Genomic DNA, 15,723 nt, shown 5'->3' on the forward strand with positions numbered 1-15,723 from the left:
TCTCTATCTGCTTTCTTTCCCCCTACTTTTCTCTTCTAGTTCCTTTTACTAAACCCTCCCCTACCAAGCCTGGGAATACTTTCCCAATCTGTTCTTCTCCCCACTTTCTCCTTTCTCTCTTAGCCCCCTCCTCCCTTTTTCCTGGCATTTGGGCTTTGCTCTCCAGTTTCTTCTCTCATTTCTTCTTTCTCCTTTTCTCTTTCCCCTCCCCTATCCACCTATTTCTGTTTCTCAGGTGTCTCCTCTAGTCCTATTTCTCCCACCACCCCCAATTTATATGCAGTGAAATCAAATTCCAATGACATCAGGGAGAGCCTTGAAGGTAAAAAGAATAGGACCATAGGATTTAGGAACTGGAAAAGGACCTTAGAAATCCAATTCAATTGTATAAAATTTATTTAGGGTCTATTCTGTTTTAAGTTCTAGGGATACAAAAATAGATGAGAGCCTGCCTTCAACAAACTTACGTTCTATTGCGGGTGACAATATTCAGCAGGTAAATAGGTAAGTAAATTCAAAGATATTTTCAGTAGGGATAAAACATTAATAACTGGGTAGAGTCAGAAGACTTTTTGGAGAAAACAGTAAGTGTGTAGAGGTTGGAAAAAAAGAATCGGAGATTTAGAGGGGAAGGACCTTATAGGATGTTTAATTCAACACCTTCATTTTATAGATGAGACTCAGGAAGTAAGAGACTAGCAAGGGTCATACAGTTAATATGTGTCAGAAGAGAGATTTGAACCCAGGTCTATTCCTGATCTTCCATAGTTTAATCTACTACCCCAAAGTAAAGATCTAGAACTGAGGAGGGAGGGAGGGAATTTGTTCTAAGTCTAGGGAACCAACAGCTTTTGCAAATTGACTAAAATGAATGATATAAATTATAATGTGGGAGGGGGATAGAGGATAGGGCTTGGCTTGGGTCAGGAGGGGGATAATTAAGAGTAGGGTAATCCCCCCAAAAAAGATTGGGGAGTTCCTGAACAGCTAGTGGGCTAGTAGAGGTGCCAGCTAAACTCGCCTGTGGGAGCTGAAACCAGGGAGAGTTTGACTCTAAAAAGGTAGATTTAAGAGTGCTTAAAACACTAAGTTGAGTTTTTATCCTAGAGGCAGTAGGAGTCATTGAAGGTTTTTGAGTAGGAAAGTGATATGATCAGACCTGTGCTCTAAGATTACTCTGGTAACTGGGTGGAGAATTATAGAGGGAATCAAAGGAGGTGAGAAACTAACTGGGAGGAAGAGGAGGGGTGGTCAACAAGTAAGAATGTTTGGGCTTTACCACTGAAATTTTAGAGTAGGGGTTCTGAACCAGGAGCCTGTGGACTTTAAGAAAATTTTTTGATAATTTTCAATATTATTGGTTTCTTTTATAATCCAATGTATTTCATTTTATGCATTTAAAAACATTATTCTTAAAAAAGGAGGGGGGGGGGTGATTAGGCAGGCTTTACTATACTGCCAAAGAGGTCTGTGACACGGAAAGGACCTTCACCTTAGGGTGTCCTTCTAGGTGAACATTTAAGTTCTCTAAAGTTGGTTGCATTTATACTATGAAAGTGCTAAGTAAATTACTCTTTTAAGTCCTATAGAATTAGAAAGTAGGAGATACCTGGGTTATTCCAGAATGTGAAAAAAATCTTAACTAGAATTGGAAACTTTATCTTCAGAGAATTTCTGCAGCCTATTACCTGTGATAAGTAAGAATATGAAGAGGGTCTCAAAAAGATGACTAAGCTGTAAATTGGAAAACCAGGTTCTTGCCTTGCGTGGTCATGTATAAATTTTAAATCATGCCTCAGTTTCCTTTTGTGTAACACTGATAGAGTATTCTTACTCCTAGTAATATGGATGAAGCAATATTAACGTATTTGTTAAGCATATATTTCAGACTTTAAAATGGGGAATCAGTAGTTCAGAGTCACCCAATAGTAATTGCAGTTAAAAAGGAGGATGTATTAGATTGAATGACTATTCTTCTGAAATGTTTCTTCAAGGAGTAAAAGTGACCCTGAGTGTCCAGGGACTATGCTAATGAGGTGCCAGCTGGACCTGGAGCAAGTCCTAGAGAGTCCTCCAGTCCAAAACTCATTTCAGATGAAGCCATCTACTAATCAGTGCTCTTTCTACTACTTCCTTGAAGCATGACTGTGGTCCTCCCCAAAGGCTTCTCCTGTTCTCCTTTTCTCTCCACACTACAAAACAAGTGACATTTCCTGACATCCTGCCCTGCTTCCTTTCCCTAACTCATTTGCCACCCTCCTCCTCTACTCCTTTATGACACTGCTTCTCAAAAAACATCCTATCTTTCCTTGTCTTCTAAATTCTTAATCCATTTCTACAAACTTCTGCCCTCAGCTCAATTGGTCCCATCAGTGGAAAGAGGCTGATAAAATAGAATACTACCTCTAGGTAATGGGAAAGCCAAGAGCCTTAGGAAAATAGGGTCAAGGTCCCCAGAGTGGAGACTGAAGCAACCTCCATAGTGTAATAGGAGCCTAGTTATCTCTGTACGTCTGGGCTGCTCTCTACTGGTGCCTAAGAGAATACTTTAAACATTTAAAATTAATTAAGGTAGACTGAGGCACAGAGTTCCAAGCACATCAATTTATTAGGAAAACATGAATTTACTAATAAATAGGATCTCAACTTCCCCTGCAAGTTAAGACCCTAAGGTGGGGTATAATATATATATATATATATATATATATATATATATATATACATATACATATATATATACATATATATATATATACAGGTTTTTTGTTTGTTTTTTATAGTTTTTAGAGAAGTACAGAACAAAGAACAGAACTTTGTAGATAAGAAACAAGTTATAACAAGTTATAATCGGTTAGGAACTGGGACTGGGGGTTAACAACAACCCTTCCTTCCCTCCTATGACTATGTTTATTGCTTGTATCCACCTGCAAAGTTAATGGACCAGACTTCTTTAGATAACAAACCAGACATCCTTCAAAGGTAACAGATTTCTTTGACACAAGTATAGAACAATGATAAATAAAAGAACTAGATTTCTAAACTTAACTCATTACAAGACAACTGAATTTCTGAACTAAGTTCAGAGCAAAGAATCATGGTTTGGGCAGTTACAGCCCCAAAATCAATTTTTTTAAAAGACAGGATCAATCTAATTATTTTAATACACAGAGTAGCTACTGAAGCCAGGGTAGTCTGGCTCAGGATTAAACCACTTTCATAAAAGGATCCTCCTTAGTTGTAGCCCTCAAGGATGTCTAGTTACTGGAAGAAAAAGGACTCAAAGGCAAGAACCCAAAGTCCTGACCCAGAGAGGTGAGCTGTCTAAAGTCCCACAGCTAGTTAACTAGGGGCACAATTGGGACTAGAACTGAAGTCTGCTCATACCACCTCCCGCCTCCTTGCCCATTAATAAGCTTCCTCATGCTTCTCTCCATTTTCTCATGTTTTGCAATACACAATGAGGAACTATGACTCCTAATCATTTAAGGACTTGCATTTATATGGTGCTTTGTAATTCCAGAGTATGCTATATTCATTCATCCATCTTTGATTCCCACGAGACTTGTGAGATGAGCAATATAAGAATCATCCCCAATTCCCAGATGAGCCTCAGGAAAGTGAGACTCAGAGTGAAGGAACCTATAGGATGCTAGAGCAAAAGGAGTGCTGAAAGGGTCTTTACAGTTTTATCTATTCCAATTTCTTCATCTATTTGTTGATCAAAAAACTGAGGTCCAAGGATTCTTTTGACTTTATATTCAGTACTTTTCCCATTGTGCCATACCTTCTGTCTACCAGGCACCCTCTCCCACATCACTAAAGGGTTACTATAGAACAGTGGTGTCAAAGTCAAGAGGAAACCTATCTGCCACATATTGACTTAGAAAGCTACAAATTAACTCTATTGTATTGTATTTTTATTTATTTTGTTAAACATTCCCAATTACATTTTAACTCAATTCTGGCAGCACTTAGGAGTTTTTCCTGATGAGATGGATGAAATCTGAAATACCTGAGAAAACAAAGCTTCAAACTTTTAGGCAAATTGATTTATTAAGGAATGAATTTCAGTTGCATAACAAATCAGAACCAGACCTCTTCAGCTTGGCACTGGATCCCAAAAACGGGGTGGGGGGGAGATAGATTTTTATGCAGTAAAAGAAAACAATTAACAGGATATAAACTAGGATGCAAGATTAGGTAATCTGATTTCTTACAGGAGGAAAGAGCAGGGACTTTCCAAGTTGGGAGGGAGAGAGTGAAGCAGGTGCAATTCCCTGAAATCTGAAAAAGAGGTGGGCCTATTCTCCCTTCCCTGAAGTGTCTGCATTCTATCAAAGAAATAAAGAAATAATAACTGTAATAGTTAAGGCTCAGTTTTCAGATAAAACATATGGGTTGCTTGAGACATATATAATTGTAAGAAAACTCCTTGCATCAGTCTTTGGATCTGACTAGTTTCTGTTCATCATAACCTAGGTTCTTAGTTAAGTTTTCTAAGTAGCAGGTTTAAAGAATGTAATAAAGTTTTCTCACAAGACAGAAACTGGACTAGATCCATAATTGAATATAAAGGGAACTGAACTAGATCCAGAATTGATTCCTAAGATTGTTCATTCAATTCCCTCAATTCCCTCATTAGCTACCAGAATGAATTTGATACCTGTACTTCAAGGGATTATAGAATAGATCATGATTAAGAAAAAGCTACTGAGAGATGTCAAATGGTGCTGGAAGAATTGAGGAAAGCATATATTGTTGGTGGAGCTGTGAATTGATCCAAACATTCTGAAAAAATTTGGAACTGTGTTTTTTTTTTAAAAATTAACTAAATTATTTCTTCTCTTTAGCCTAGTACTTGCTTGGCTTTGTATGGACTCCCAAGGAAGTCAGATAGAAAGAAAGTTCCCTATGTGCCCTTTTAGTGGTAGTAAAAATAGAAATAAAGTGGGGGCTCATTGATTGAGTGCTAGTTGGGACATTTAAAAAGTTCACATAGTTACTGTGTAATTAATCATTTATTAATAATGCTAGCAACTCTCAAATGCTAAAGACTGCCCCCCCTTCATAGTGGTGGACTCACAATATATATGCCCTTAGAAGAGTAAGTGTTCAATAATTAATGAGAGGTAAACTTTACAAGTGAAGGACTGGGAGAGTGATAGCTACTCAGAGCCAGAGACCACCCACAGTCTTGGGCAACCTAGATGAGGATTCACTTTGTCCAAATTAGTTTGATGTAGCACTATGGCCTCCATCCATAGTGGAAGAATTCATTTTAGATAAGAAGTGCAATCTAGTGCAGAGTAGCTAATACCCAGAATGAGGAGAATGTTAATCCTATCTTTTGTCAGCTCTCTCCTTGAGAAACTGGGCTTTGGTCAAAGAAATGGGATAGGGAAAAAAGTTTGTCTCCCCAGTTTGAATAACTAGCTATTGATAGGAGAGAGAAATAATCATTTCTCTCATAGTGAAACAAATTGTGGTACATAATGTTTTATGTCTATGTCATAAGATATGATAACTGAAGAATTCAGAGAAGTATGGGAAAACTTATATGAACTGATGTAAAGTAAGCAAAGAAAAACAAGAAATAGACAATGACTGAAACATTCTCAACAGAGGAACAAAAATGGAAATTAAATACTGTGTAATTATAATGGCCAAGAAAGAATTGAGAAAATGTAACTCCTTCCTAAATTGCAGAGATATGAGACTATAGATAGGAAATATTCTCTGTCCCTTACATGAAAATGACTAGTTTTGTTAAACTGGTTTTTTTTTCATTTCTTTTTAAAAAATCTTTGTTATGTCATAGCACAATGGATGAGTGAGGGTGAAATATGTTCAGAAACAATATGAAATAAACACAAAATGCATTAATAACCAAAGATACTCTTAACTAACTCTATCAACTCTGATTCCCCTTCCCAATCCCTCTTCCAACCCCCAAATATTTTATTCCTCACTATGACATATGACACAATGTCTGGAATTAATCAATCGATCAATATTTATTAAGCACTTCCTATGTCTCAGACACTGTGTTAAACCTCTGAGTTTACATAAGAGTCATAAGACAGTTCCTGCCCTCAAGAATTTAAAATCTATTGAGGGAATCTAAAGCCTGAAAAACAATAAGTATACTAAAAATATTTGGGGTCTTTTTGTCTTAATAGTATTTTCCCCAATTACATGTAAAGATAGTTTTCAAGATTCATTTTTCTAAAGTTTTCTCCCTCTCTCCCTTCTTTCCAACTGTGTACAGTGTTCTCCTGATTTAATTCACTTCACTCAGCATTAGCTCTTGTAAGCCTTTCCAGATTTTTTTCCTGAAATCTATCTGCTCTTCATTTCTTATAGAACAATAGTATTCCATTACAGTCATATATCATAACTTGTTCAGCCATTCCCCAAATGATGGACATCCCCTTAATTTCCAGTTCTTTGCCACAACAAAAAGAGCTACTATAAATATTTTTGTACATATGGTTCCTGTTCTCTTTTTAAATAATCTTTTTTGTGGAGATGGAGGTGGATAGGGGCTAAGAAAAGAAAAACTAGTTGATCGAGTTGGTTCAGTGTTCTAGAGATTACAGTGTCTTTGTTTATTAGTTCATTTTGTAATTATTTCATATCATTTCTGAATATACAGACCTAGAAGTGGTATTACTGGATCAATGGATATACATAGCTTTATTACCCTTAGGGCATAGTTCCAAATTGCTCTCAAGAATAGTTGGATTAGTTCACTACTCCAGCAACAGTACATTAGAGTCCTAGTTTCCCTATATATCCTCCAACATTTATAATTTTCCTTTTTTGTTATATTGGTCAATCTGATAGGTGCAAGGTGGTACCTCAGAGTTTTTTTATGTTCATTTCTCTGATCAATGGTGATTTAGAGCATTTTTTACATGATGATAGATAGCTTTAATTTCTTCATCTGAAAATTGCCTGTTCATGTCCTTTGACAATTTATCAATTGGGGAATGACTTGTATTTTTAAAAATTTGACTTGATTCTCTATATATTTTAGAAATGAAGCCTTTATCAGAAACAATGGTTGTGAAAATTATTTCTCAGTTTTCTGCTTTTCTGCTAATCTTGGTTGCATTTGTTCAGTTTGTACAAAAACTTTTTAAAAAATATTTGTTGACTGAGACACAGTGCTGCATTGAGAAAGTTGGATTTGGAGTCAGAATCCTAACACTGATACTTGCTATCTGTGTGATCTTGAACAAGTCACTTTACTTTTCTAGGCCTCAATTTCCTCATCCATAAAATGGATCCTTCTCAGCTCAAATCTATGATATATGATGTCATGATTGTCATGGGGCTTGTATATGGAAATACCTTAAGTCACTACCATAGAGCTCTCCTCTCCAAACAGATACCCCAAACCAAAGTCTCTTCTATTTTGCCACCAAGAAAACCCTGATCAATGGTGATTTAGAGCATTTTTTACATGACTATAGATAGCTTTAATTTCTTCATCTGAAAATTGCCTGTTCATGTCCTTTGACAATTTATCATTTGGGGAATGACTTGTATTTTTAAAAATTTGACTTGGTTCTCTATATATTTTAGAAATGTCACCAGCCTTATCTTAGGTGATCAGATCCAGGAAGTTGAAATTTCTTTTCAGTTATCTCTGGAAGGACCATATGAGGGGCCAGGAATGCTTGGTAAGACAGAAGGAGAAAGAGAGAGAGAGGGTAGGTAAATTGAATTGGAGAAGGAAAAGAGGTAAAGAAACTATCTTTCCCATAGCTCTCTTTCATTCTCTTGGAGTTCAGCTATGATTGCAGGGGATACCTAAGGGTTATGGTAGCACTATATTTTCTTTTTAAATTTATATTATATGACATGCAAATGAAATTTTTTTAATTATTTGTTTTTTCAACAATATGTAAAGATAGTTTTCAGCATCATTTTTAGCAAGGTTTTCAAGTTCCACATTTTTCTCCCTCCCTTCCTTCTATTTCCTGCCCTCCCCAACAGAGAGCAGTCTAATATGCATTATATATGTTTAACTATGTTAAACATATTTCCACATTAATCGTGTTGTGAAAGAAGAATCAGAACAAAAAAGAAAAAAGCCATGAGAGGGGAAAAAATTATAAAACATGAAACAATTTTTTTAAAAAATGAAAATAATACTCTTTGGTCTTCATTTTCTCTATATAGATAGCATTTCCTATTATAAATCCTTTAGAATTGGCTCTGATAATTATGTTGCCAAGATGATCAAATCCGTCATAGTTGATCATCCCATAGTGTTGTTGTTAATGTGTACAATGTTCTTCTGATTTTGTACAAGTCTTTTTCCAGACTTTTCTGAAGTCCACCTACTCATGATTTATTATGGAACAACAGTATTCCATCATATTCATATTCCACCATTTGTTCAACCATTCTTCAATTGATGGGTCTCCCCTCATCCAACTCTCTGCCACTTTAAGAGAGCTGCTATAAATATTTTTGTACATATGGGTTTTTTACCCTTTCTTATGATCTCTTTTGGATACAGAACTAGAAGTGGTATTGCTGGATCAAAGGGTATGCATCATTTTATACCCCTTTGGGTATAGTTCCAAATTGCTCTCCAGAATGTTTCAATCAGTTCCCAATCCACCAACAATGCATTAATACCCCAATTTTTCCATCCTCTCCAATATTTATCATTTTTCTTTTTGGGGGGGGAGGGATTTGCAAGGCAATGGGGTTAAGTGACTTGCCTAAGGTTACACAGCTAGGTTATTATTAAGTGTCTGAGACTGGATTTGGTCCTCCTGATCCAGGGCAGGTTCTCTATCTTCTGTGCCACCTAGATGTCCCTATCATTTTCCTTTTTTTGTCATATTGGCCAAACTGATAGGTATGAGGTGGTACCTCAGAGTTGTTTTAATGTTGATTTCTCTATTCATTAGTGATTTAGAGCAATCGTTATAAGACTATAGATAATTTTAATTTCTTTATCTGAAAACTGTCTTTTCATGTCCTTTGACAATTTATCAACTGGGGAATGGCTTATATTTTTAGAAATTTGACTTGGTTTTTCATATATATGTATATATCTGAAATGCTGTTTGTAAAAATTGTTTCCAAGTTTTCTTGATTAAATTGGTTCTGTTTGTACAAAAACTGTTTAAAAATATTTGTTGACTGAGACAGAGAACTGCATTGAGAAAGTTGAGTTCCAACCCTGACACTTGCTACCTGTGTGATCTTGAACAAGTGACTTTCCTCATCTATAAAATGGGTCTCTTTCAGCTCAAATCTATTAAGCCATGATTCACATGGGACTTGCATATGAAAATACCTTAGGTTACAACCTGTTCAACTATCTACTCCAGATAGATCTTCACTGCTATTCCCAAAACAGTTTCTTCTATTCTTCTGTCACCAAGAAACATCCATTTTACCAAATCTGTCACCAGTCTTATCTTAGGTGATCAAAGCCAAGAAATTGAAATTTCTTTCAGTTATCTCTAGAAGGACCTTATGAGGGGCCAGGAATGCTAGCACGTCAGGGAGAGAGGAAAAAAGAGATAAAGAAACCATCTTTCCTATAGATTCTCATTCATTCTCTTGTCTACAAGAGCTACCTCAGGGTTAAAATAGCACTATATTTCCTTTTTTAATTTATATTTTATTGCACATAAATAATTTTTTCCAACTGAAATTTTATTTTTCCCAATTACATACTTTTTACATAGTTTTTCAACACTGATCCATTTACAAATTTAAGAGTTCCACATTTTTCTACCACCTTCCCTTCCCTTCCCCTTCCCCATGGTAGCCAATAGTCTGGTACAAATTATACATGTACATTAGTATTTAACATATTTCCATATTAGTCATGTTTTTAGAGGGGAATTAGAACTAAGAGAAAAGGAAAAAAACCATGATAAATAAAGGAAAACATGAAAGAAACTTTTAAAAAATAAACAGAATAATTTGCTCTACATTCAGACTCTATAGTTTTTTCCTCTGGATGTGAATGGCATTGTCTCTCAGGATTGCCCTTGATCTCTGAACTGCTGAGAGGAGCTGCATCCATCATAGCTGATCATTTCACAATGTTATTGTTAACGCTTACAATTTTCTCTTGGTTTTGTTCACTTCATTCAGCATCAATTCATGCAAGTCTTTCTAGGTTTTCACATTTGGTTTTTTTACATTTTGAGTTACAAATTCTCTCTTCTTCCTACCCTTGAGAAGGCAAGCAATTTGTTATAGATTATACATATATATGTATGTATATATATATATATATATATATATGCAGTCAAACACTGTCCATATTAGCCATGTTGCAAAAGAAAATGCAAACAAATAAACTCTCAAGAAGTAGTGCTATTGCAAGTCTTTACCTTAATTTTTTCTTCTCTGATTTGACCTTTAGGGAATTGGGAAGAGACGTGAACCTAGGATGAGAAGGATAACAAAAGGATAGCTATGAATGGATCAAGAAATTTTTTTTAAAGAGAGTAAAGAACTGGAAAAGAGACTGGAAGAGGATGCTTCTGTCTCCAAGCTTCAGTTTTCAGTTGATATAAGTCAGAAAAGGTCAAGAATATAATCACAGATGATCATAAACTGGTAAAATAACTGTAAATGTGCCAAGGTGGGAGAAATCCCTAAGGAGATAGGAGACAGTCAAGGCTTGAAGTGGTCCTCATACAGGGAGACCCTCAGGGGGAAGCTAGGGATTTATCTCTTCTCCTCTGTCCCACCAGGCAGCATATCTAGTATCAGAGCAGGATATCCATCCCATTTCAAGAATTCTGAGACATTATGAAATGCCTGTGAAGGAAATCCCTGCAGAAGGGGTTTGAGAATTTCTCTCTTCTTTCCATCCTCACCCTCCTATATGGCTTTGAAAGGAGACTTCTGGACCAGGAAGAATGGCACAGAATCCATCCAGGAGCAGAGAGATTCACATTCCAAATCAGATATAAATACAAAGACAGACAGCGGAGGGTTGAAACAATTCAAGGATTCATTCAAATTTATTCCTCTGTTTTCTGACTCTACCTTTCTGAGCTATTCATCATTATGCCACAAAGCCTCCTTAACCTGGAAGTTCTCTCTGCTCCTGCCTCCAATTCCTCAGTTTCTTTACTCCTGAATCTCCATACTCTATCCTCCTTCCCTCCCTCCCTCTTTTCTCTTTTTTCTCCTCACCCCTTGTTTTTCAGCTTCCTGTCTGCCAGTTAGATTGCAAACTCCTTGACAGAGGAATTACCTTTAGCCTCTTCTATTGCCAGTGCTAAGTACACAATGAAACTTAGTATTGATTAATTGATTGTAATAGTCTTAATAAATATTTTTTCTTGTCATTTTCAAAGAATGAGAACCCTAGCTGTGATAGAGGATATCTTGGAAACCCAACACAAAGGCAAGATCTACTATGGATGCTGCACCCAAAGCTAGGTGCATGAGAACTCTAAAGAAAGGATTTCAAATGCTGCAGGACCACTAGGAGTTGTGAACTGCCTTTGACCCTCATGTATCCTGTGTTATGTTTGAGGTACTCTTGCGCCTCATTACTACACACACACACACATCAGATGAGATCCTCTCATGTGCCTCACTACCATTTTACTCTTATATTGGAGGTCACTCTTCACATAATTATTGTGTTTATTTGTGGGAGAGTATACTATAGTTTTATGAAGGATGTGTGTTAGTAATTGTTTTAAAGATACCATTTTAATAAATGCTTTTTTAAGAACTGTGTCTCTGGAATACCTCTTAAAGGGGTACACACCCAAGGGAGCTATAATAGTAGGAGTAGCCACCCACCCACAAAGTAACCCTTAAAATACAACACCTTCTGGAGATCCAACCTACAAGTTTAACTGCAAGTTGGGAAAGTGGTGCAGAGAGTCTGCTACATGAGAATCAAGAATCAAAAATGAGATAATATTTGTAAAGCACTTATCATATCTGAAACATTGTAGGAGCTATAAAAATATTTAGGCTTAATTAAACTCCAATACTCTTTGGCTCTAATTCTACTAGTATGGATAGATTCTTCCTCTCCAGAAGGAGATCTAATATCATATCTTTTGTAGATAATTAACCAGGTTCAAAATCTTGGAGTCAATCATTGATTCCCTCTCCCCTATAGATCTAATCAATTTCCAAGCCTTATCAATTATGCCTGTGCAATAACTCTTTTATCTAATTCCTTTTATTGCTATTTTATTTTATTTTTCCAATTATGTTACATTTTTTGACATTCATCTGCTTGCATATTTTAAAGTTACTCAATTTTCTTCCATCCTCCCTTCCCAATTCCCTCCCCTCAGTGACAGTCTAGTGAAGGTTGTACATGTACATTTGTGTTTAACATATTTCTATATTAGTCATTTTATTTATGAGGAATTAGGACTAAGGGAAAAGAAAGAAAACTTTGGGATAGGAAGGAAAAACATAAGAGAAATTTTTTTTTAATGTGAACATAGTGTTCATTCAGATTCTTTGACTTTTTTGTTGTTGGTTTTTTTCATCTGAATGTGGATGGTGTTCCATAACAGGTCTTCCAAAATTGTCCTAGATCTCTGAACTGCTGAGAGGAGCTGCATCCATCATAGTTGATCAATTCACAATGTTATTTTGTTAATGTGTACAATGTACTTTTGGTTCTGCTCTTTTCACTTAGCATCAGTTCATGCAATTCTTTCCTTGTTTCTTTAGAGTCTGATCATTCATGGTTTTTTTATAGAATAATAGTACTCCATACCATTCATATAACATAACTTTTCAGTCATTCCCCAATTAATGACCATCCCCTCAGTTTTCAATTCTTTACCACTACAAAAAGAGCTGCTACAAATATTTTTGAATATGTGGGATTTTTCACATTTTTTTATGATTTCTTCTGGACATAAGCCTAGTATTGGTATGCTGGGTCAAAGAGTATGATCAATTCATTGATCTTTGGGCATAGTTCCATATTGCTCTCCAGAATAGTTGGATTCTAATTTGTTTTCTCTACTCACATGGCCTCTAACTTAGCATCACCACTGGCCTGAACTATTTCAGTACCCTCCTAATTGTTTTTCTTGCCTTAAATACTTCCCTTCTCCCATTCACCAGCAGCTAGAGATTTTCCTAAAGTGTGTCATTCCCCAGCTCAGTAAACTTCTTTATCTCCTTATTTCCTCCAGCTCCAAATACAAACTTTCCTGGCATTTAAAACTCTTTATAGGGGTGGTTAGGTGGTGTAGTGGATAAAGCACCGGCCCTGAAGTCAGGAGTACCTGGATTAAAATCCAGTCTCAGACACTTAATAATTACCTAGCTGTGTGGCCTTGGGCAAGCCACTTAACCCTGTTTGCCTTGCAAAAAAACCTAAAAAAAAACCCAAAACAAAAAAAGCTCTTTATAATCAGACCCCAAATTTACTTTTCTATACTTATTGTGTATTATTCCCCTTCATGCAATCTTCAGTCCAGTCCAATTGACTTTCCTATTTTTGCACATGTAACATTCCATCTTTCATCCCTATATCTTTGTACAAATTCTCCCCAATGCAAAGAATACACTACTAATAATATTTGCTATTCATGTAACACTTTAAAGCTTGCAAAATGCTTTCCAAATATTCTCTCCTTTGATCCTCACAACAGTCCTGTGGGGTAAGTACTATTATGATCTCCATTTATGGTTGAAGAAACTGAGGCTGGAGTTTGAGTGACATGCCCAGAATCACACAGCTACTCTGTGTCTGTAATGGAATTTGAACTCAGATCTTTCTGACTTCCAAGTCCAGTGCTATTACCCCCAATGTATTGCCTACGTATTCCTTCAGCACCAATTCTTAGAATTCCTCCCACCTTCCTGTAAAACTCAACCCAAGTGCCATCAATAAGGCCTTTCTCAATTCTTCCATGATTTATGCTTTCCCCCACAAGTTACCAGGTTACATATTATTTGCATATTTACAATGTTGTTTCCTTCAATGAGAATCAATTCCTTGAGGACACTGTTTCATTTTCATCTTTTTTTATCAACAGGGCCCAGACCAATTCTGGTCGATAGCATACTTCTTGATTGACTGATTGGTTGTTCTGAATTGCTACAGCCAAAATATTAATCATCTGACAATCAACCTTCTAGCCCTGGAGATCTACAAACTTTGCTAGATTGATTCTCAAACAAGAGACAGATAGTCCATAACAGCCCACACTCAAAGCTTTTTGGGCCTGGAGTTAGGAAAACCTGAATTCAAATCTCCCCTCCAACACTTACCTAGCTGGGTGAACCTGGGCAAGTCACTTAATTTCACCTTTTGTAGTTTTCTCAACAATAAATGGGATAATAAAATATCTACCTCCCAGGTGTGAGGATCTAATGAGATAATATTTGCCAAGTCCTTAGCCTTGTGGCTAAAGCAAAGTACTGGTCATAATAAACACTTGTTTTCCTGTCTTTTCAAGTTGATAGGAGCTGCTAGAATCTACTGGGTTTTTTTCTTATAGAAAAGACCCTGTCTCCAATTTCTGTCTCATTATATAAGCTGTCCCACCCCTTACTTGAAATATTCTCTCCCTCTGCCTTTGGGAACCCCTAATTCTCTCTTACAAGAGGCCTTGATTGATCTGAGCTGGGATTTTCTCAGGAAAGATGCTAGAGTGGTTTGCTATTTTCTACCCTAGCTATTTTACAGAGGAGAAAACTGAGGCAAACAGGGTTAAGTGATTTGCCCAAGGTAACAGCTAGGAAGAGTCTGAGGCTGATTTGAATTCAAATTTTGGTCTTCCTGACTCCAGGACAGGGACCATGAAAGTGTGGGTGCAGGAAAAGGATCCCCCCACCAGCAAGAGTACTTAGAACCCTCATCAGACAAAATTCCCTCCTTCAGCTGGGGGAAGGTGAGGAAGCTGCAAGGGAACTGACCTCAGACACCTTGTTCCTCTTGTTTGTTGTTGTCCTTAGTCCTCTGCTGCTCCCAGTCTAATGTTCTCTGGAAAGAATACAGGGTTTGGAGTTTTCAAACAAAGGCTCCACAATCTTTAGCAGAATATAGAGGATTATCCTTCCAGCACCTGTGCCCTTTGAGGTTCCTTCCACCTTGGAGATTCTGAGTCTGGAAACCTGATTTGGAATCCTGGCTCTACCACTTGCCACCTACTTGTGTGACTCTGGACACATTGTTTTACCTCTCTGAAACTGTTTCCTAATCTGTAAAATGGGTGAGTAGATTAGAGACAGACTAGAAGTGTTAGATATATTTGCAACACTCCACAATGTGCCCTGATCCAGATTAGGATGAAATTAAGAAAGATTTCATAAAGTACAAAACACAGATAACATTACATTTTAAAACAAAGTCAGGATGCAGTCCACAGGAATACTTATATATGGATTGGTGGCCTGTCTCTCATTTCTATTTGAATTGGAGGTCAATGGATTAGAAGACCACTACAGTTTCAGCTGGGTCCTATGGTCTGTCTACATATAGATCTAATTCTTCAGAAGGGAGGAATCTTATTCATCTCTTCTTCTTTTCCAGAGGTATTTATATTTTGGCTTCATCTCTATACTAAAGGCTTTGTCTCCACTTAAAGAAATTTAAACCACAGAAAGTAATCTGGATTCGAAATCATCTCTTCTTCCTCCTTTCTGTTGGCCTAGCCTGGAGACCCCACCTCCATAACCTTTCCCACTTCATGAATCTGCCTCATCTAGATTGCTGAGGTAGTC

General features: G+C 36.7%; 1 long non-coding RNA gene across 1 annotated transcript; it reads left to right on the top strand.

The window, feature by feature from the left end:
• The first annotated feature begins 425 nt into the window (after positions 1 to 425).
• LOC141515535 (uncharacterized) lies at positions 426 to 11,588 on the top strand. The gene is made up of 3 exons (XR_012476348.1): positions 426 to 504; positions 10,412 to 10,608; positions 11,358 to 11,588. It is a non-coding gene; the product is annotated as an uncharacterized LOC141515535 (long non-coding RNA).
• Positions 11,589 to 15,723: the final 4,135 nt, after the last annotated feature.

Source organism: Macrotis lagotis, chromosome 1, assembly GCF_037893015.1.
Source record: "Macrotis lagotis isolate mMagLag1 chromosome 1, bilby.v1.9.chrom.fasta, whole genome shotgun sequence".
NCBI lineage: Eukaryota > Metazoa > Chordata > Mammalia > Peramelemorphia > Peramelidae > Macrotis > Macrotis lagotis.